General features: G+C 41.0%; 1 protein-coding gene and 1 long non-coding RNA gene across 2 annotated transcripts in view; both read left to right on the top strand.

Annotated features, from left to right (window-relative positions):
* LOC136179673 (NLR family CARD domain-containing protein 3-like) overlaps positions 1-22,592 on the top strand; it is a 130,071-nt gene that overhangs the window by 91,184 nt on the left and 16,295 nt on the right. The window lies entirely within an intron of this gene.
* On the top strand, positions 9,715-17,580 carry LOC136179632 (uncharacterized). Its single transcript, XR_010666605.1, has 3 exons — positions 9,715-11,254; positions 13,772-13,960; positions 17,387-17,580. It is a non-coding gene; the product is annotated as an uncharacterized lncRNA (long non-coding RNA).

The raw sequence follows: 22,592 nt of genomic DNA on the forward strand, positions 1-22,592 counted from the left end.
CCCTGTGAGGACACTTGAGATAAATCACTTGAACCTTTACATCAGTAAACGTTGAATCAGCACTTCCTCTTTCCCCTGAGTGTGTTTAGGTCTTAACATGACCTGTGCTCAGGTGTGTTGGTGGGGCGTTGCTGTCTCAGGGGGCAGAAAGCAGCTGCACCATGGACCAACAAAAACCTGCTCTAAAGTCATGGTGCAGTATTTCCATGCTATTTAAAGGCTCCATTAGTAAGATGGTGAGATGCACAGACACAGACAGGTTCACATTGTTCTTCCACAAGGCTCGTAACACACACAGGGACAGATTACACACAGCACACCTGTGAGACACTGCAGTTCATCCAGGTGGAAATAACTCTTTAAGGTGTGTTTAATGTCTGCTGTTATTTCTGTCCCAAAAGGCAGAGAAAATCAGAAACTGCTGCTGCTAGATATAAACACAGTTTACATGAATCAACAGTAAACACATCACTCAACTGTCTGTGACATGATGATGATGCCTTCAAGGACTCTCGGTAAACACATCACTCAACTGTCTCCGACATGATGATGCCTTCAAGGACTCTCGGTAAACACATCACTCAACTGTCTCCGACATGATGATGCCTTCAAGGACTCTCGGTAAACACATCACTCAACTGTCTCCGACATGATGATGCCTTCAAGGACTCTCGGTAAACACATCACTCAACTGTCTGTGACATGATGATGCCTTCAAGGACTCTCAGTAAACACATCACTCAACTGTCTGTGACATGATGATGCCTTCAAGGACTCTCGGTAAACACGTCACTCAACTGTCTCTGACATGATGATGCCTTCAAGGACTCTCTGTCCCTTTAATCTTCAAGTCACCAACACGAGTGACCACGAGAGCTGAAAGGTGGCGTGCTACTTTCCACGCCCACTTCACTTCTGAGCAGGACTGAAGTCCCTGCTGCTCTTCATACTGGATGTTCTGTATCACTGATAATCAGAATAATCATGATAACGATGATATTATATGATCAGAATAATCATGAAGTCTCTCTCAGAGTCTAATCTCTCATTTATCTCTTTTTATATCAACAGCTGGAGGAGGAGTCTTTAAAGAGAGGATCCTGCTGATCACAGAGCTGGAAGCAGCAGCTGGTGTGTTGGTGAGTCTTTAACTGGGCTGTGTTACTGGGAGACTGACGGACCAATCACAGCACAGATGACTCTCAGTGCTGCAGTCTGAGCTGCTCTGAGATCAGCTCCACCGTCACACACAGGACCATGACCTCGGACATTTTTCTATTCTCATATTCTGAATTTAAACTGCTTCATGACTCAACGACCGAAGATGAACTCTTTGATTTGGATATAAATGTTTCTGTTGCAGCGCCACCCTGTGGACATGTGTAGTGGTGCAGGTTATTCATTGACTCATATTCACAGATAACAGTAGAAGTTGATTCCACCTGTGCAAGTTAAAGTGTGAAGTTCTGCTTTTAACCACGAGTCGTTGGTCGTCTGATAATAAATCAGTCGTCTCTTTGTTGGATCAAAACAAAGAGGAGGCTTCACTGAGTTTTTAAAAGAACTACAAACAGGATGTCTGGATCCAGGTGCAGAGTCAGCACCTGAATATTTGATGTAATATGAGATGATATAAAAAGAGCTGAATAACATGCAGACTCAATCATTGATATTCATTCATCATGTCAGGGTAACAACGGACACGTTATCAAACTATCTTTATTTTTAACTTCTGATGTTTATTACACTTTGATGTTTGAACCTTCTGTTTTTATTATCTCAGGATTTTAAATAGAAATAAATTCAATCTGTGGAGGGTTTTATTTGAATAATAATTCATGTTTAGGTTCTGTTGCTGCTATCACTGCTTTCTGCCAGCAGGTGTCACTGTTTCCACAGTTTTCTCCCAGACTGATCGATCTGAAGAGATTATTTCTGTGTCAGGAAACACAAAGAAAGATAGATGATGCCAGCTCTTTTTTTTGTTTTTATGTTTTATATTTCATGTTCAAGTTTAATGTCTCTTTTTGTAGTCACTGCCCCCTAGTGGACAGGAGTGTGGAGCGATCCAAAGGCAGAAAAATAATCTTTGACTGGACTTCTGTAATGAAGTGAAGTTTGAAGGAAGTTGAGCTTTCTTTGAGTCTCTCTGTAGTTTGTAACTGAATACTTGGACTCTTCTTCACTTTAGAGGGAACATGTTCTCCTCCACATTTCTTCCTCGTCTGATCTAATTAACCCCGTGTTTTAAGATGGGCTGGTGTTTCTGCTCTTGGTGTAAACCCAGACACAGTCATCTTTCTGTCATGTTGTTCATGTGTGTTACTCTTGATAATTCACTCAAATAATGTCTCTATATTCTACAAGTGATTTACTTTTTAAATAACTGACACCATGTCAACACAAAGTTTCACTGCTTCCAAACCGCCTCTTATACGACGGCCATGTTGCATAAAAAAAACATCAATAACTTCTGTTTATTAAATATCACAGTCTGGATTTTATTAAGGCTGTACATTAATCTTCTTCTTCTTTTTTTAAATTAAACTTAATTTGACTCAAACATGAAGTTGGTGTTATTTTCTGATGTTTATGTTTTTGTCCTCTTGAGTTGTTTGTTTTCAGATGTTCATCAGGCTCCAGGTCCCATCGAGGAAAAGTTCATTCCTCATGATTTAATTCATGAAGCCGACCCAAAGTTTTTGATGACACAGTAAATATAGGCTTTAGTTCAGTTTATAATTCATATCATTATTTTAGTTTCATTGTGGACAAAAAAAAAGCAGATTGGAGCATATTCCAGACAGACACAGCATGTCCCGGTTACCATAGTAACAGTCCCTGTAACCATAGTAAGTCACTGTCCCTATAACCATAGTAAACCACTGTTCATGTTACCATGGTAACAGTCAGCATTCTAACAGCCTCACTGACCTCTGCTCAGGTTAGTGCTAAGGCTTCCCCCGGATCGTCACACTCTGCCTCCTCTTCACCATGTTCCTCTAACATGTGTTTCTAGTCCATCTACAAACCCCCCAATGATGAGAAAAGTCCATCCTCTCCGTCTTTTACCTGCTCCACTTTTCAGAAAATGTGTGCTCAAACAGGCCGTTTGGAGATTTTCCCTTCATGACATCACAAAGGGCAGTAGCCCCTCCCCCAGGTGGGTGACACTCCCACAGCTAGGTGTTTGTTCTGCCCTCTGAGTCTGCCTTCTCACCGTAAACAATAGGACATGGAGCGAGAAAGCACAGAGTACACCAGAGCCCTTCCAGAGAGGGGGCGTGGTCAGACACAGTTCATTTACATATTTAAAGGTACAGACACAGAAACAGCCTGTTCTGAGCAGGGCTGAAATAGAGGGGTTTAGACTTTCAGAGAGACTCTTATGAGCACACAGCTTGGCCTTTTGGATTATTTGTCTTCAACACAACAGTCATACAGACCCTCACCTTACACAGCTGACTTTAAAGATTCTTCAAATCTACAAGTTTTGATTATTTTCCTTATTAATAAATTGCTTTATTAATTAGTATACCCACGTGTCTCCCATCTGAGAGACCCGGGCAGTGATGGGGTGGTACACAAAATATCCCTGATTATGATTTTATTGTCTTTTTTTTAGAGCAGCTGAAAAGAAGAAAAGAGATTCCTGATAGAGAGAGACATTTAAATGAATCAGTAGAAGAAGAACCTCAGTTCTGTTTTTATTACATTTTAAGAGATAAGATCATCTCCATTGACCCCCCATTGGGGACAATTACTAAAAAATAATTATGTTACAGCAGCTTGAAAGACAACAGTTTAAAAATACATTTAAAGATATAAAAGGTGAATATATAGGTACGTTATTTACATCTACTGTTTTTGATACACATTCATGTATCAGAAAAGTATTATTGATTCGTATGTGACATAAATAATGGGAACCTTTGTGAGCGGAACCTTGATTTTCTGAACAAGAGATCGATTCAAGTTAAAATAGGTGATGAAATATCTAAAAAGTATGTTGTAGAGAATGGAACACCACAGGGAAGTGTGATAAGTCCGATTTTATTTTCAATTATGATAAATTATATGCTTGATAATATCCCAACAGATATAGGAAGATCATTGTTTGCGGGTGATGGAGCATTGTGGAAAAAAGGAAAGAATATACAATTTATTGTAAATAAAATTCAGAAAGGGATCAGTTTAGTTGAGAAGTGGGGATTAAAGTGGGGATTTACATTTTCTGTGGAAAAAACAAAGATCATGTTCTTTTCTCGAAAGAAAATTGGGGAGAATATTGGGTTGACATTGTTTGGAAATAAGCTAAAACGAATTGACTCATTTTGTTTTTTAGGGGTATTTTTTTATGTCCGGTTGACATGGAAGGAACACATGAGGAATATTGTTGATAAATGCAAAAAAGTAATAAATGTAATGAGATGTCTTGTAGGAATGGATTGGGGAGCTGATGTTGCTGCCTTAAAATATATATATGTGGCGTTAATTAGAACTAGGATTGAGTATGGGAGTGTGGTATATGGATCTGCAGCAAAGACAACACTTGCAAAGTTTGAAATGATTCAGGCACAGGCTCTTAGGATATGTATTGGGGCAGTGAAATCATCTCCAATATGTGCACTTCAGGTAGAAGTAGGAGAGATGCCACTATGTTTAAGGAGGAAACAGCTATTAGCTAATTATTGGCTGAACTTGAGAGGACATGGAGATAGTCACCCAACAAAATCAGTGTTAAAGGATTGCTGGGAAAAAGAGAGAACAATTAAGTCCAGTTTTGGATGGATAGGGGATAGAGTGGCGAGAGATATGGGAGTGTATGACAAGGATATCAGTCCAACTGTTTTATGGCCACCAGTTCCAATGTGGATGCTTGAGACAGCTGAAGTAGACTTGGAGTTACTAAAGATAAAGGAAAGGAAAAGAAATGTTGATTTAGTGAGTGAATTCTATGAACACATAGAACAGAGATATGGAGATCATGTACAAGTATTCACAGATGGATCTAAAGACCCGATGACAAATGCAACAGGATCAGCTGCGTTTATCCCAAAAGGTTCAAGGTTGAAGTAGTGAAGAGAACGTCAGATTTCCTGAACGTGTACACAGTAGAGTTGTACGCCATTTTAGTTGCATTAGAATGTGTTGAGCAAATGAAAGGAAGGAAAGTGCTGATATGCAGTGATTCAGTCAGCGCTTTATACAGTATTCAATCAGGATCATCTCACAGTCGTCAAGATGTATTATATGAAATCATATTTACACATTCCCAGGTGGTTAAACAGGGGACAGATGTGATGTTCATGTGGGTTCCAGCACATTCAGGTATAGCAGGAAATGAAAAGGTGGACAGGTTGGCAAAGGAAGCTGTAAAGAAAGAGAGGATTGATATTAACATCAAATGATCTCAGTCAGAGGGGAAACGAGTCACATGGAGTAAAATCAAACAGGAATGGCAACAATATCGGAACAATCAGACAAAGGGAAGACATTTATATTCAATTCAGAGGGAAATAGATAAAGTAAAATACAGAGGGAGCAACAGAAGAGAGGAGGTCGTAATGTCCAGGTTAAGAATCAGTCACAGTCATTTAAATAGCTCTCTACATATCACTGGAAAACATTCATCTGGTCTTTGTGAGATATGCAATCTAGCAGAAACAGTTGAACATGTAGTTATTAAATGTAGAAAGTATGTAGCACATAGACAGAACATGATGTCAGAAATGGAGAGAGAGGGACTCGTAAGAAGAGATGTAAAAAGTATTTTGGAGTGTGGGGAGAGAGGGAGAGGACGAAGATGCTTGTTTAAATCTCTCTTGAGAACAGGTTTATTGAGGAGGATTTAGGAATGTGAGTAATAATTAAATCCAGCAGATGGCAGTAATGCAACTTTTTGGATGCCAGCCAACGAAGAAGAAAGTTGTGTGTTTTCATTTCTTATCGGGTTTTAAGATGTTAAAAAACGACAGAAGGTGACAGAGACATAAGAAGGGCTCTGACGAGTAGCTCCGTGGCTAACTGGTCATGTTTGGACTCTTTAAGTCCTCTACATGGAGCAGGTGTGTTAAAGGGTCGTTCACAGCATTCAGACGGAGGTGTGTGTCTCACAGCCGCAGATTTATCGGTGAAAACACCTCCCACCTAGCTGTGGGAGTGTCACCCACCTGGGGGAGGGGCTACTGCCCTTTGTGATGTCATGAAGGGAACATCTCCAAACGGCCTGTTTGAGCACACATTTTCTGAAAAGTGGAGCAGGCAGAAGACGGAGAGGATGGACTTTTCTCATCATTGGGGGGTTTGTAGACGGACTAGAGACACATGTTAGAGTTAGAGGAACATGGGGGAGTGGGTTTAGCAGAATATGTGACCTTTAAAGTCGATAAATATGGTGTTAAAATATGAACTTTAATGCAGTTAAAATGAACAATGATTGTGGTGTTTCTCCTCACTCTGATTATATTTTCTCTTCTTTGCTGCTACGTCCACGTCCGTCATATTCGCCGGTTTGAATCTCGTCCAATCACTGAACTGTATCCACTCCTCCACTCACCTGTGCGCTGTCATTGTCTGGAGGAAACTGTAGTGACATTTTGTATCAAATTTGGACCCAGATTAAACCTACATCCGAACCCAATGAAGCCGCAACATCTTGAAGTTCTGAATCTATTTTCTGTTTTCTTCACGGTGTAATTGTAGTCCTTAAAGTTTGCAAAGTCCTCTTCAGAGACCGGACCTGGAGGCCAAAGAACATGAGCACAGGAAGCTGTATTCATGGAGTCATAAAGCAGTGAGCCCTTCAACTGAAGAGACTAAAACAGACAAAGATTACAGTATGTATGGCTTTGCAGAGGCGTGGGGACAAGCTTCTTCACGCCCTCTTTTTACCAGCTGATCTGTTCAACTTCATCTTTAGTGGTAACTTTAAGGATTCACCTTTCTGTATTGCTGTACTGAACTTTCTTTCACCCTCCCCTGAGGGCTCCTTCCTGTGTGCTCTGCTAAATGCATTTTTACCCTGAGGTGCAGTTTCAGTTTATTAAGATACAGTTTACTGAGATACATATGATTATGCAGCATGACTACTTGACATAAATGTTGATTATTAGAGAATATAAGGTACATGCATACAGATGAGACACTACAAAACACACCAGCTCCGCCCAGAAACATCCTGAGTCAACCAGAACAAAGCAGAACAGTAAAATCCAGTGAGAGGACAGAGTCTCTGCAGACACAGTCACCAGCACACATGTACGGAGGCCCAGAAGGGACAATGGAGCAGCTTTAGGAGAAGTCTGTATTTTATTTTGAAAAGATACCGACTCTATCTTTAATGAAGTTTTAATGAAATAAGATGATAATGATGATTTGTCCAATGAGACCACGCCTCCCAAACCGAGAATGAAGTCATAAAGACGTGTTGGACGTGACACCATGAAGTTCGGACCAACTACAGGTTGATTTATTTTTTGAAATGTGCATGTGTCTTGGCTCAGTAGGAGACGTCTTAATAACGATATAAAAGCAAAAGTCCTGAGTCAATTGTTCAGCTGGTTCCCTCGTCTTCTCTATTGTTCTCACTAAACTCTCTGAGCTCCAGTGTTTGACTTCAGGACTTCAGCGGCTGCTCAGTGCAGATCTTTAGTGTTGTCAGGAGGTCCAGGACCTTAGCCACCTTTTAGTGAAGGACTTCTAACACATCAGACGCCTGGGACAAAGGCTCACTGTCATTTAAAGATTAGTTTGAGCAGTCGCTTCAATACGTTGAAATTATGCAACAAAGACATTAAGATAAAGGGGTGGCGATGGCCTAGTGGTTAGCTCGAGGGCCACAATGTGCAGAGACCGTAGGTTTGATTCCGACCTGTGGGACGGAGCAGGAAGTGACTCTGGCGTCTCGTTGGTTTCACAAACCTAAACAGCTGTTTTGTTTGTTTCTGTCTCTGTGTTCAGGTTTCTCCTGGACCACCCCGCAGTGTGTCGGGGTCAGACCGTTCTGGATCTGGGCAGCGGCTGCGGAGCCTCCGCCATCGCCGCCATTCTGTGCGGTGCCGCTCATGTAGTGGCTAACGACATCGACCCTAGTAAGCATTCATTCATCTCTTACTCTACTGTGTTATTTACTCACATCATGACATCACAGCATGGACACATTTTCAGGCTCTTATTTTGATAGGAACATTAAAACATTCGCTGTATGTCGTCAACGGGTGGAAGGTTTTTTTCTCGTGTGGTTGGCTGAGGTCTCAGATGGTTGACGCAAGAAGTCAAAAAGCTGTGATGGAGCTCAACATTATTTCATTTTAACGTATGAAATTTTGGGCGATTCAGGGGCGGCTGTGGCTCGGTTGGTAGAGTCGGTCGTCTCTCAACCGGAAGGTTTGGGGGTTCAATCCCGAGCTCCTGCAGCCAGATCTCCGACGTGTCCTTGGGCAAGACGCTGAACCCTGATTTGCTCTCGCTGCTTCATCAGTGGCGTATGTGTGTCTATGAAAGGGATTAGTTATTTCTGATGGTCTCTTCACTCAGCAGTCTCTACCATCAGGGTGTGAATGTGTAGGTGTGACCTGCGGTGTAAAAAGAGCTTTGAGTCTTCAGAAGACCAGAAAAGTGCTTTACAAGCTCAATCCATTTATCATTGAGCATGTATCTGGTTCTTAAGACAAACAAATCATTGTCAGAATCCCGTCTGTGGGAGGTGGTCCTCAGTGCAGATAATGTTCTGCCTGCTGTCAGTATCATGGGGACTTTAAATGAACTACAAACAGAAACCAGAAGACCTTTCCATTGAAAGTTTCTTGTTTTTTAGAAAAATGAATTAAAATGTTCTAAAATATCAGCGTCTCTATGCAATTTGACCAGAATTCAACTTTAATCATTTAAAAAAGTCTCCAGTAAAATCTGCTGAAACTTCTCAGGGGTACAGCCAGGGACACGAGGAACAAGAATCCATTGAAAGTTTCTTGTTTGCTAGCATTGTCTCTTCAAATATAATACTGCGTTGTTAAGTGTAAAAAATGGACCTTAACATGATATTAAATGTTTAACCGTTGAAGCGGTAGCTCACAGTGGGTGTGATTAACCTTGTTAAAGACTACACTTAATATTGGCGTGGCACGATCACGGACTGTCATACCAGCTCCATCATGGCTGAAAATGTCCTGGAAAAGTCCTGGAAAATGATCCCTGGAAAAGAGTGTGAACCCTGTATATAGACTGCTGTGATTAAAAAAAACACATGAACACCATGATTCCTTGAAGCCTAACCCTGTGACGTGTTAACCCGCCTGTTTGTGTTCCAGTGGCAGCCGTGGCGACGCACATGAACAGTGAGCTGAACGGCCTGCAGCCTCCTGTGTGTCTCACCCACAACATCATGGGTTCACCGCCCGCCGCCTTCCACCTGATCCTGCTGGGCGACATGTTCTACGACCAGTCCCTCGCCACCAGCCTGCACAGCTGGTTGAACCGCTGCATGGAGACCCACGGCACCAAAGTCCTGATCGGAGATCCAGGAAGAGCTCAGTTTGAGGAGCACGCCATCCGACGCCTCCTGAGGCCGCTGGCTCAGTTTGAGCTGCCCGACAGTATATATAAACGATAAGAATCGTCTTCAAGAAATATTCAAATGTTTAATATTATTTATAGATTATATTCAAGCATACTGAGACCTGTCTTCTGTTGTAAGGATATTATTTAGTCTATAATGAGTCAGAATATAAGTAAATATGACATAGATTGACCAACTAAACAGGATGTTTCTCAGTTTTGACGTTGAGCCCCCGAGAGGTTTACCAAACATTTAAGTCTTGCTGTTGGGAAATAAAACTTACAGATAAGATCAATAAAAAACAAATTGGATAATTTGAAACAAGAGTACAAATGTTTGGATTCTGCTGATTGTTCCAAATGTTCTGGTGTTGGCGGTGATGGAGTTGAAATCTGAAACTTCATGCAAAGATAATAATCATATTTCTATAAAACAGCTGTGACATGGATCACATGTTAGTGTTAAAGTCTTTAAAGGTCTGATTAGTCTCCTTCATGGAGCTTCAGTACAGATAGGCCTACTTTGACTTTACTGGAATACTTTGATTTGTCAGAGAGGAATTTCAGTCAGGAGTTTGAACTTCTGCTGGATCTCCTTCACACACCCTCATCTTCTTCCTATCCTTCATATATTCACAGATATATGCATGTATTCAATTCATTAAACTTCCCTTAATCCTCCAAAGTCTGTCACAGAGCCGGCCCTAACCATTTTGGTGCTATAGGCATGATTTCTGCGGTAGCCCCTTAAATTGCATCCAGTTTGACCACCAAAACAATATTCATAGACTTAAAGAAAACTGGCATACATCTTTATATTTAACAGAATTTCTTTATTTTAAAAATAAAAATACTTCTAAACAAACATGAATAAAATGGTAATAACTATAATTTCTTATAAATAACTACAAATAGGACAGCACTAAATATTTTAATAACAATTAGGCTGGGTGTCGTGAAAAAGTATGTGCCTGTTAAAGCAGCTTTCAGTTTGCAAACATTATCATGAATGACAATTAATTTAACTTAATATAGGCTACATGTCAGCAGAAAAGATGCATGGCAACGAATATATTCTATGCCAGAACAGTTATATTTTAAATTATATACGCAGGGCAAAAAAATGATTTAAAAAATAATAATATTAAAAAATAATAATGGGCTTAGGTTACTTTCTGAGTCTCTCTCTCAGTCAGTGATTCGTGTCGGAGCTTCAGTCAGTACGTTCAGTGAACGAAACACTGACTGAACGTGAACAAGCGAGCACCAAACCCCCTCCCCACCATCAGCTCAGGAGTGCCCACCGTGTGCAGCTCTGTCACTCTGAAATCTCTCCATTAGTGCATGTCCATAGGATCCTGTGTGTGTATACTTCAGCCTATGTGTGTGTTCATGACTTACAGAGTGTAAAGACTGACATTTCCATTCATGAAAAAACATTCATGCTTTACGAAATCTATTTGTAGCTTCGTCATGTGTTTTCCAAAGACACATTAAACCCTCCCTTATAGTGACACTGAGAGGAGGAGCAACACTGACGCTTCAACATCACATTATCTGATATGAAAGTAACAGTTTATTTGAGCCACAGCAGAGCTGCAGTCTAGAAAAGTCTCTCCATCTCTCTCCAAAGACAAATCCAACCCAATTCATCAAGTTTTTCTCAACTAAACAGCAGATTTTCAGTTTAACACCGGTGAGTACTGTTTATTTTTTTACATCTGTTTGAACATTCATTCAACTGTCATAACATAGAAATGTGTCTTTGAAATAAAAACTACATATATCCTACATTTCTTCTGTGCAACAATCACAAGCTTAACACAAAACTAAAGTGATCGCCTTGTTAATGTTCAACTGAAGGCAATCACAGCTAGCCTCAGATTATACTCAGGGATTTACCTTCTCTCTCAGTTTCCCACTTGTTAGGATGTTATTAGTCAGTGTCAATCAGACAGAAAACAGTTGAGGAGAATCGGGGTTGGTCACAAAGCTTTACATGAAAAATTGTTATTTTTACTGTCAGATATTCACCTCATTCCTATTACACAAGTGTAGTGTTGCGTTTCTAGGGCATTTCAATGTACAGTCGCATCTTGTCTACAACATGATGTCTGGTTAAAGCTGTTTTACCAGTATAGGCTACTTCTGCGTTGAAACTCCACCATTGTTAGCGTTACATATTTGTGCGTTGGTGTGTCTGTGTAGCTCTGCAGTACTCTGCCAACAAACCCTAGTCAGTCCGGTTTCTCTGCATTTCATACCACAAGTTTCTGGTTTCTGCTTGTTCGTGTACAGGGATCCATGCCAACTGCAACTGGGTGTGTTATGTTGGAGTTTGAGGATGAAGCTATCTAGTTCATGTCGTGGCTTGATCAGCTCTGTTCAATGTTGTATTGAAACTATATTTTGTGGGGTTTGGGGAGAGACAACACTGCAAGCTATCCAACTAGGTATGAACATTTGTATGTAAGAATATCATTTTAAATAATATTGACAAAAATGAAACACTGGAGATGATTCAACTGTTTTTCCAAAGTAAAATTCTTGACCAGCTTCATTTAAATAACCTCATTTACAAATCAACAGTAAGGTCACAAATTATACAAAATCCACTTCCCCATGTTCCTCTAATATGTGTCTCTAGTCTGTCTACAAACCCCCCAATGATGGGAAAAGTCCATCCTCTCCGTCTTTTACCTGCTCCACTTTTCAGAAAATGTGTGCTCAAACAGGCCGTTTGGAGATTTTCCCTTCATGACATCACAAAGGGTAGTAGCCCCTCCCCCAGGTGGGTGACACTCCCACAGCTAGGTGTTTGTTCTGCCCTCTGAGTCTGCCTTCTCACCGTAAACAATAGGACATGGAGCGAGAAAGACCGAGTACACCCGAGCCCTTTCAGAGACGGGGTGTGGTCAGACACAGCTCATTTACATATTTAAAGGTACAGACACAGAAACAGCCTGTTCTGAGCAGGACTGAAATAGAGGGGTTTATAGACATGATAAAATACAGGATCAAAGTGGATTTAGAACAAGAAACTTCACACACATGTTTTGAGGAGCGAAGTAAGGGGTAACCATGCTCAGGCCCGGTTAGTCCTGGAGCAGTGTGAGTGCAGGCCAGTGGACAGGACAACTTTGCTCGTGTGAGTGCACCCTTAACGTACCACTCAGAGACATGCTGTTGTAAGTGCAGCCAATCAGCGCAGCACCCCATTATCATAGCAGCTCCGCCCAATCAGATCCTTACATGAATAATGAGGTTAGAAAATTAGAGGCTGCAGCTCCTGATCAAACTGTTGTATAGCTATTTCACAATAAAAGCACGTCCACAATGTTTAAACCAGTAACTTCCATTGTTGAGAATTTGTTAAAAATAGAACCTGTGTATGATCGAATTAGGGCCTGTGTCCACAACCTCCGTTTCAGAGCGCTTCTCCTTGCACTCTCTCCCTCACTGTTGCTAGGTTACCATAGTTAACGTCTACTTCCCTCTGTAATGTCCGTTAGGTGTGTTTCAGCTCTGTGTTTAATATTTTCTTTAAATCAAATAAATGTCACCAAGAAAACGAGAAGTCCTGTCCTGACTTCAGCAGCAGCTGATGCATTATATGTTATATGCATCTTTTCTGTTTACATGTCGATGTGTTTTTCTATTGCTTTGCAATGGATTCTATTGTGAAGATAGCTGAATGTGTGCAGCACTTTGAGCCCAAGACAAATTTCACCGTGAGGACAATAAAGAGCATCATATCGTATTTAAAACAGGCACTGCCAAATCCAGCATATAGAGCACCATTGTGACCCTCGCTCTGCCACTGTGGTCGGTAGGTTGAGCAAATTCACCCGCCACTGCAAAAAGACACCCGTATGTGACGAGTACTGATTTCCAACCCTGTTTTATACACTTCTAGTTGTACAAATGTCCTAAAGGTCATGGTTGCTGTTAAATACTAACATGTTAGTTTAATGTTTAAAGTTTAAGACTCAATGTCTTGTTATTGGCATTATTCAGGGCAGATCAGACGGACAAATCATGTTAGGATCAAAACAAACTGCACTGAGGTGCTGCATCAGGTACTTAGGCAGACAGGAAGGAAGAGAAAATCAAATGAAGGATCACATCAGGTAAAAAGATGTGGATACTTGACCATTTCTGTCTTTCACATTTTTCCTGCTTGTGTCTCACCTGTTTGTTATTTTGTCCTCAGGTTGTTTTACCTGCATGAACGTCTTTTATTGTCCTCTGATCAATCTGGAGATCAGAAGATGAGTGATCGAGGAGACAAAGAGGAGGACAGAGCAGAGTCTCCTCTGTTCAGCTGTCTCTCTATGAAGAGTGACCGGTCTAAAGTTCTTCCCCCAGACTTCAGTAATGAACCAGGACCCTCAGATCCACAGTAAGAGAACTTTTTTTAATCACCAAACTGTCAAGCTAAAAAAAGAGTCCTGAACACCATAATGTGTTGATTTTCTTGTTTTTAATCATCAACCTGCACACAGTGATCATACAGAGAAAGTCACTGAACTCATAACAACATACTAAGGATTATATATATGTATTATATGTTTATAGATAAGATAATATGATTTCAGTATTGACTCTTTGGTTGTGTATCTAGTCGTCTTCTCTGTGATTCTGCAGGAAGAAGTCTTTTAAACTGATCCTGAAGTTTAGTGAGATCCGCTGTGATCGTTTTCTTTCAATCATTTTTTCTGTTGTGTCCACTCTTTGTTTGTCTTTTTTTATTTTTTTAACATGACTACACAATGAGATCTTTTTTTTTTACTGAAGTACCGTAACATCCGGTGTAAGATGCACTTTTAATACCTGTTTTTTTTTTTCATTTTAAAAGTTGTCTGGGTCTTATACAAAGGTGCAACTAATATACCAGTATAAAGTGTTGACACATGAGCCATCATTACCGCGGGTGCAGAAGTCACCATCACTGTGTGCGACCGGACGTGATTAAAAAACCATCCTCATTCATTGGGCCTGATTTACTAAAGGTTTGTGTGTCTTAAAACGTGTGCAAAGTTGATACCACCAGCAAAAAATGTGTTAACTGATCTACTAACGGCACGCTGTGAGGATTGAATCTTTCATATGAGCAAAACACACATTGTCCATTTAGTACGTTTGACTTAATGAATATTCAATATGGGGCGTTTCTGCCCTAGAAAGGAGAAAATGCAAATAAGTTAAGTTAGTACACGCATTGTGATTTACCAAGCCTGACAAAAACTGAGGTGATTGTGACGGTGTCTGAATTTAACACCTTTGAAAAGAACGTGCTAACCCAGGAGACCAGTGTTACACACAACAGGCTGCTGTTATTGAAGTTAGGAGGAGACATAGGCTCAATCAAAGAAGGCATACAGATCACGTTATTCTCCACACATGTTAATATGTTTGGAATGACAGCAGGAAACACCATGATTAAACTATATTGTTGCCTATTTAAACAAAACTGAACATCCACAGCCTCTGCATTCTAAAGAATTTCAACACTGACATTTATTTCTTCCTGTTTCCCTCTTCTCACCAACATTTTATTTTAAACTTGGGATTTCTTTTTTCTCGGGCTGTGCGTCTCTCCCCCAGCTCGTGCGCTCCTCTCCATAGTGCGCTCGTCTCCTCCCTCTACAGCCCGCTGCTGCTACGCTTGGATGGGGGGACCTCACCACTGTTTGTACCCCCGTCTTCGATACCTCTTTCCAGAGCCTTTCTGTCCGATCAGACACAGCGCTGGCCAGCTGTCTGGTGCTCAACAATGTGCCGAGTGTCGCGCCTGAGCGCCACAGAGGACACAGCTCACACCTCCTGCACAATGTATGACAATTCATCTTCAAAAGATGAAGAAAACAGAGGCCCTGTTTAATGCCCAGGTTTTCTTATAAACCAAATTGTCTTTTTGTAATATTCAGTTTTATCTGCTATAACTCAAAAATACTGTACCTTCATTTACCTCTTCCACTGAGACCTATTTTGCGCTTGCAGTCGTCCTGCTTTCCGTCCAAACTCTCCATGACGTAAACCAGTAGAAGACACAAAAGCCTAACTTAAATAGTACCGCCTCCACAAGGTTTGCACCTGGTGTCATTCACGCAAACTTTCTTAGTCGATCACCCGAAAAATCACACACTCACCAAACGTGCAATTTTTTTGGAGTGAACACACAGTTTAGTACTCTTTACTTGGGACCTTAGTAAATCAGGCCCTCAGTGTATTAAGAGCTGAGTGCACGCTGTTCTGGGAAAGACAGCGACACAGACCAGTCTGGCTGCGCTACTTTTTCAAAACGTTTCCCTCAAGAGGTCAAAATAATGAATTTACAGAAAACTGTAGGATATTGTTCCATAAATAAACCTTGTTGAACGCTCTTTTGATTGAAAGAGTCCTTTATTAAAGTTAAAGAGAAACAAGCGGAGTCGGGCAGAGAGATCACAAGCTAGGGGTCTCTGCTTCACAACTTTCCCTGCAGGCTGAGAGCTCGACTACCGTACTGTAGCTGGTAGGAGAGCAGACTCCACAAAGAGAAAACAGACTAAAAGGGTGATAGAGCTGAACAGTAACTGCAGGTTTTGGACTTCGCTGAACACAATAAAAACTGTAACGCAGGAAGACAGTGTAAACTTTATTTTCTCTCTGAGAGACCTTCAAAAACACAGCGCGCCTTATACCGGTGCAACTTATATTTAGGATTTTACTTTTTTTTTAACTCCTGCACATGCTCAGTGTGCAGGTCATGACACAGCTCCTGCACATGCTCAGTGTGCAGGTCATGACACAGCTCCTGCACATGCTCAGTGTGCAGGTCATGACACAGCTCCTGCACATGCTCAGTGTGCAGGTCATGACAAAGTTCCTGCACATGCTCAGTGTGCAGCTCTCTATAAAGCTGATTAATAACTTTTCAAAGGTCTCAGGTCTCAACATAAATATTAAACATTTGAATTTATGGCTGTTAAAGATTGTAATGTTCCCTATATTTGTAATAATCCAGTGAATCACCAGGTCACATACCTGAGAGTAGTTATCACCAAGGAGCAAAATACAAGGTGCACCTTAAATTTGAATCCCATCGTTGATAAAACTCTTGTTTACAAAGAGATTTATCTCTGAGACGAAGGACCTTGCTCTCAAAAGCTGAGGGCATTTCCAGACTCACTAATCCGGCTCTATCTTTGGATGTTGACTAAAATGTAACCAACAGATTTGATTATATGTTGTTTAACTTTCTGTGGAAAAACAAAATACATTATGTTAAAAAGAACGTGACAATAAACACGAGTCAATGTGGGGGCTTGAACTTTTTAGACTTCACAGCTCTTAACATTCAAAGTGAACAGGCTGAGACATTTTTAAATAACCCAACATCTCTATGGAATATGATTCCTAATTATGTTTTTTCTAAAGTTGGTGGCCTGGAATTTTATTACTGTGCAACTATAATATCAGTAAAATCCCAATCAAACTATCCAACTTCCATAAACAGATACTCTTGACTTGGTCTCTCATCTTGAAACATAACTTCTCTCCACACAGATATTACATCTGGAACAATAAGGACATTCTCTACAAAAATGAATCCCTGTTTTTTGAAAACTGTTTGAAAATAACATCACACTTGTAGGTCAGTTATTGGACTCAGATGGTAGACTCTATGGTTACACAGACAGACTTCTGCACATGCTCACTGAGGAGGACATGGCACACCTTTTTAAAACACTGCTTTTTGTGTCTTTATTTGATTTAGTCCACCACTGGTTTCTAAGTGTCAGTCTCAGTTTTCACGACTTTATGATTTCCCTTATCTCCACAGAATAACAAAGGGGTCTGTTTCTGTGGAGGAGCAGCTGTCCAGCTGTGCTTTGTGTCAGGACGTCCTAAGAGATCCAGTTTCTACCAGATGTAGACACTGGTTCTGTAGACAGTGTCTCACCTCATACTGGGACCAGTCTACTTCATCAAGAGAGTCCTCCTGTCCCCAGTGTGGAGAAAGATCTAAAATAAGAGGAGGACTGCAGATATCCAGTAAGTCCAGCACTGTAATAAGTAAGACTGAAGTCATTGTGTCTAAAAACAAGACAAAGCAGTTAGTATTTTCATTGATATATAGTTCAATGAAACATTTACATTTTATCTGATTCTTGCTGTCAGTTTATATTCAGTATATTTTATTTCTCTTGTAGCAGCACACATTTATTACAGGGATGTTTTTGTGTCATGCAGTGTGCTTAATGTGTAATAATACAAATGTTGTATTTGATCATTTTATAAATCCAGTCTCAGGATATGTTTCTTCTCTTTCAGCAGATAGAGGTCTGCAGGAGGTTACAGATGAACTTAAGATCAGTCTGAGGAAGAGATGTGAACATGTGACTGAAGGAAGTGATGAAACAGGAAGTAGAACCCTCCTCAACAGGATTTACACTGAGCTCTACATCACAGAGGGACAGAGTGAAGAGGTGAACACCCAACATGAGGTGAGACAGCTTGAGACAGACTCTAAAAAGAAGACCCTCCATGAGACTCCAATCAAGTGTCAGGACATCTTTAAAGCCTTACCCGACCAACAGAACCAAAAGACAGAAGCTCAACCCGACCAACAGAACCAAAAGACAGAAGCTCAACCCGACCAACAGAACCAAAAGACAGAAGCTCAACCCGACCAACAGAAACATGAGACAGAAGCTCAACCCGACCAACAGAACCAAAAGACAGAAGCTCAACCCGACCAACAGAACCAAAAGACAGAAGCTCAACCCGACCAACAGAAACCCATCAGAGTGGTTCTGACAAACGGCGTCGCTGGTGTTGGAAAAACCTTCTCAGTGCAGAAGTTCACTCTGGACTGGGCAGACGGCTCAGAGAACCAAGACCTCAGTCTGGTGATCCTGCTTTCATTCAGGGAGCTGAACTTGATCAGAGATAAGGAGTGCAGTCTTATTGAGCTGCTCCGTGTTTTCCATCCAACATTACAGAAGGTCACAGCAGAGACGCTCGCTGTCTGTAAACTGTTGTTCATCTTTGATGGCCTGGATGAAAGCAGACCGTCATTGGACTTCAAAAACAGTGAGGTTGTGTCTGATATCACAAAGAAATCACCATTAAACACACTGTTGACAAACCTCATCAAGGGGAATCTGCTTCCCTCAGCTCTCATCTGGATAACTTCTCGACCTGCAGCAGCCAATCAGATCCCTCCTTCATGTGTTGACAGGGTAACAGAAGTACGAGGCTTCACTGACGCCCAGAAGGAGGAGTACTTCAGGAAGAGGTTCAGTGATGATGAAGATCTGTCCAGCAGAATCATCTCACACATCAAGACATCCAGGAGCCTCCACATCATGTGTCTGATCCCGGTCTTCTGCTGGATCACTGCCACAGTTCTGGAGCACATAATGAGCAGAGAGCAGAGAGGAGAGCTGCCCAAGACCCTGACTGACATGTACTCACACTTCCTGCTGGTTCAGACAAAGAGGAAGAAATACAAGTATGGAACATCATATGAGTCCTCGGGAACTGAGGAACTCACCAAATCTGACGGGGAAGTTCTTCTGAAGCTGGGGAGGCTGGCGTTTGAACATCTGGAGGATGGAAACATCATGTTCTATAAAGAAGACCTGGAGCGTTGTGGTCAGGATGTCACAGAGGCCTCGGTGTACTCAGGAGTTTGTACAGAGATCTTCAAAACAGAGTGTGTGATCCACCAGAAAACAGTCTACTGCTTTGTTCATCTGAGTGTTCAGGAGTTTCTGGCTGCAGTCTACATGTTCCACTGTTTGACAAACAGGAACACAGGTTTAGTGAAGGCTTTCCTTAAAGACATGGACATCATTAAAAAACTTAAACTTAAAACTCCTAAAAGTAATGACTTATCCCTGGAAGTCTTCCTGAGGAGTGCCATGGAGAAATCCCTGAAAAGTAAAAATGGTCACCTGGACCTGTTTGTTCGCTTCCTTCATGGCCTCTCTCTGGAGTCCAACCAGAGACTCTTAGGAGGCCTGCTGGGTCAGAGAGACAACAGTCAGAAAATGATCCAGAGAGTCATCAACCACCTGAAGGAGATGAACAGTGATGATATCTCTCCTGACAGAAGCATCAACATCTTCCACTGTCTGACGGAGATGAACGACCTCTCAGTACATCAGGAGATCCAAGAGTTCCTGAAGTCAAGGAACAGATCAAAGGAACTATCTGAGATCCACTGCTCTGCTCTGGCCTACATGCTGCAGATGTCAGAGGAGGTTCTGGATGAGTTGGACCTGAAGAAGTACAAGACATCAGACCAGGGACGACTGAGACTGATTCCAGCTGTGAGGAACTGCAGGAAGGCAAAGTAAGTCCAGATGTGATTAAATATGAGTAAAAATAAGCTGTTTAGTTCTTCAAATATATACTATACAATATCTAGGTTTTTGAAAACAGTGTTTATCTGAAATATTAACAAACTCTTCAGTCACTTGTATTTTGTTATAAGTTTTCTTGAGCTGCTTTAAATGCTGTGAGTGAAATATGTCTTTTTTTAGATCTAGTGTTTACCAACTTCAAGGTCACAGGTCATTTGTTTCATAATAATCCCTACGTTTACTATTTTTCTTTTATCATCCTATTAGTGTCAGTAATAACAATAGTGATTATTGTTACAATAAATATTATTATCATTATAACTAGGGCTGTCGTGGTAACCACAAAAATGAATAACCGCGTTAAAAAGAAGATCTCAGTGGTGACCGCACGTTGAGTCACTTCACCCCACATAATGTTCAGATGGACTCACAGGAAACTGCACTGGTACCTAAACCCAATCTAACTTTGCCCCTTTGTTAACATTTCAGCTTTCAATCAAATGAAAAAGGAGAACCAGCTGATTTAAATGATGCAATTTGTCAAATCTAGCAAAAAGAATCTGTGTGAAATGAGGAAACATCTCATTTTAGCTCTCACCTCACAAATATGCCTCGTATCAATCAATCAATCTTTATTTGTATAGCGCCAGTTCATAACAAGTGTTATCTCAAGACGCTTTACAAAAAGCAGGTCAAAGACTTTACTCTTATTTAATATTACAAAAGAGCAGGTAAAAAGACTTTACTTATTTCAATATTACAATGACCTAAAGATCCACCATGAGCACTTTAGCAAAGCAGCAACATTTACAGTGGGAAGAAAAAACTTCCTTTTAACAGTCAGAAATCTTCAGCAGGATCCCAGGCTCATGATGAAACAGCCCTCGTGCCAAGACTGGACCTGGCTTGAAAAAAAGGAAAGGGGGAGATGGGATAAGATGCAGGAAGAGGGATAGGGAACAGGGAGGGGGGGAGCTCAGAAAGCTCAGGAGTTCCCAGGAAATAATGTTAGTAGCTGAGATTTACAGATAGTGACATGCAGTAATATGATCTCACATAGAGAGAGAGAGAGAGAGAGAGAGAGAGAGAGAGAAAGAGAGAGAGAGAGAGAGAGGGAGAGAGAGAGAGATGAAGGTACCAGTTCCCCTTGTAATCTAAGTCTATAGCAGTATAACTAGGATCTGGTCTACACCAGCAGCAGCCCTAACTATAAGATTTATCAAAAAGGAAAGTTTGAAGTCTGTAATTTATTAAAACTTCTTTTATTGTTTTCTTAACAACAATGCAGTGCATACTGACACCACACACACACACACACAGCTGAAATACAGCACCGTCATACAGCAACAGTTATAATCATGACAGTTGGTTTTCAAACCTGTACAGTACAATTTGGCTACAGGGAACATAACGACAGGCTGAGTACTTACTAAATAAGAAAATGGACTCAACTTGACCAGAACTCAGTAAAGTCTGTGCAGCATCTCACACGCTCTCTCGCCCTTTCTCTCTCTCGCCCTTTCTCTCTCTCTCTCCCTTTTTCCCTCTCTCTCTGTCTCTCTCTCTCTCTTATCTCTCTCTCCCCCCTCTCCCTCTCTCTCTGTCTCTCTCTCTCTCTCTCTCCCCCCCCCTCTCCCTCTCTCTCTGTCTCTCTTTCTCTCTCTCTCTCTCCCCCCTCTCTCTCTGTCTCTCTCTCTCTCTCTTGTATATGGTCTGTAGTCAATCTTACTGTACAGATTTGTACAGATTTGTATAGAATGAACTGTCATGGTGTTTTTTCGTAGTCAGAAGTCTTAAGAGGAGGTGATTCTGGTCATACCTGTTGCTGCTGTGACAGTGCTTCACTTCAGCACCAAGCGCTGTCTGTCTGCAGCGCTGCTCTGTTCCACTTATTATCACAGCGTTATGTTAAGAAAATTATCTAATAAGTAAAAGTCACAATCTAAATAACATTGTGGGCCATATGTTACTGCTGTAGGGCAAGTTTCTGACCCCTGATTCACAAACAAATAAAAGGGGGGGGGGATCACCACGGCAGCCCTAATTATAACGCCATGAACCGTTAAGACTAGGATAATGTTGAATGCTGATTTAAAGGTTAACTCCTGCTGCACACGGTCTATTAAGTAAATCTGACGAGTTGTGTTAGCGTGCGTGGAAAGGGACATTTGATTAGTTTTTCTGTCCTCACTTTATGCTGATGTAAAGGGTTAAAAAAAGTGTATATAATTCATTAAAATGTGTTTCGTCTAAAGCTAAAAACAAAGGTTATCAAAAAGTTAAAAATGCATTACAAGATTTGAAAACTGTTAAAAGTCATTCGGACAGTCAGAACAAATGTATTGAGTTAAAAAGAGACCCCAGTATATCTTTTTATGTTTATGTGTCTAAAATAGCCATTTAGAGCCGAATTCCAGTGCACTGAACTTGTTACGATGTTATTGCAATCCTCAATCAGGTCACTAGAGGGCACATAGCGCTTGTGAGGAGCATAATACCCCAAAGAGGCAAGTTCTAAACTGTGTTGCTTCTTTGTATTTACATACAGGTGGGTTTATTGAAACCACAAGCATGGACACCAGTATAATGGTTAAGAGTGTTGGGAATTTAGTAAGTAAAGTATAACGGTTGTAGTTGAGTATTTTTACAGTTAGGTATGAGTGAAAAGTAGATGTT

Source organism: Labrus bergylta, chromosome 7 (assembly GCF_963930695.1).
Source record: "Labrus bergylta chromosome 7, fLabBer1.1, whole genome shotgun sequence".
Classification (NCBI taxonomy): Eukaryota; Metazoa; Chordata; class Actinopteri; order Labriformes; family Labridae; genus Labrus; species Labrus bergylta.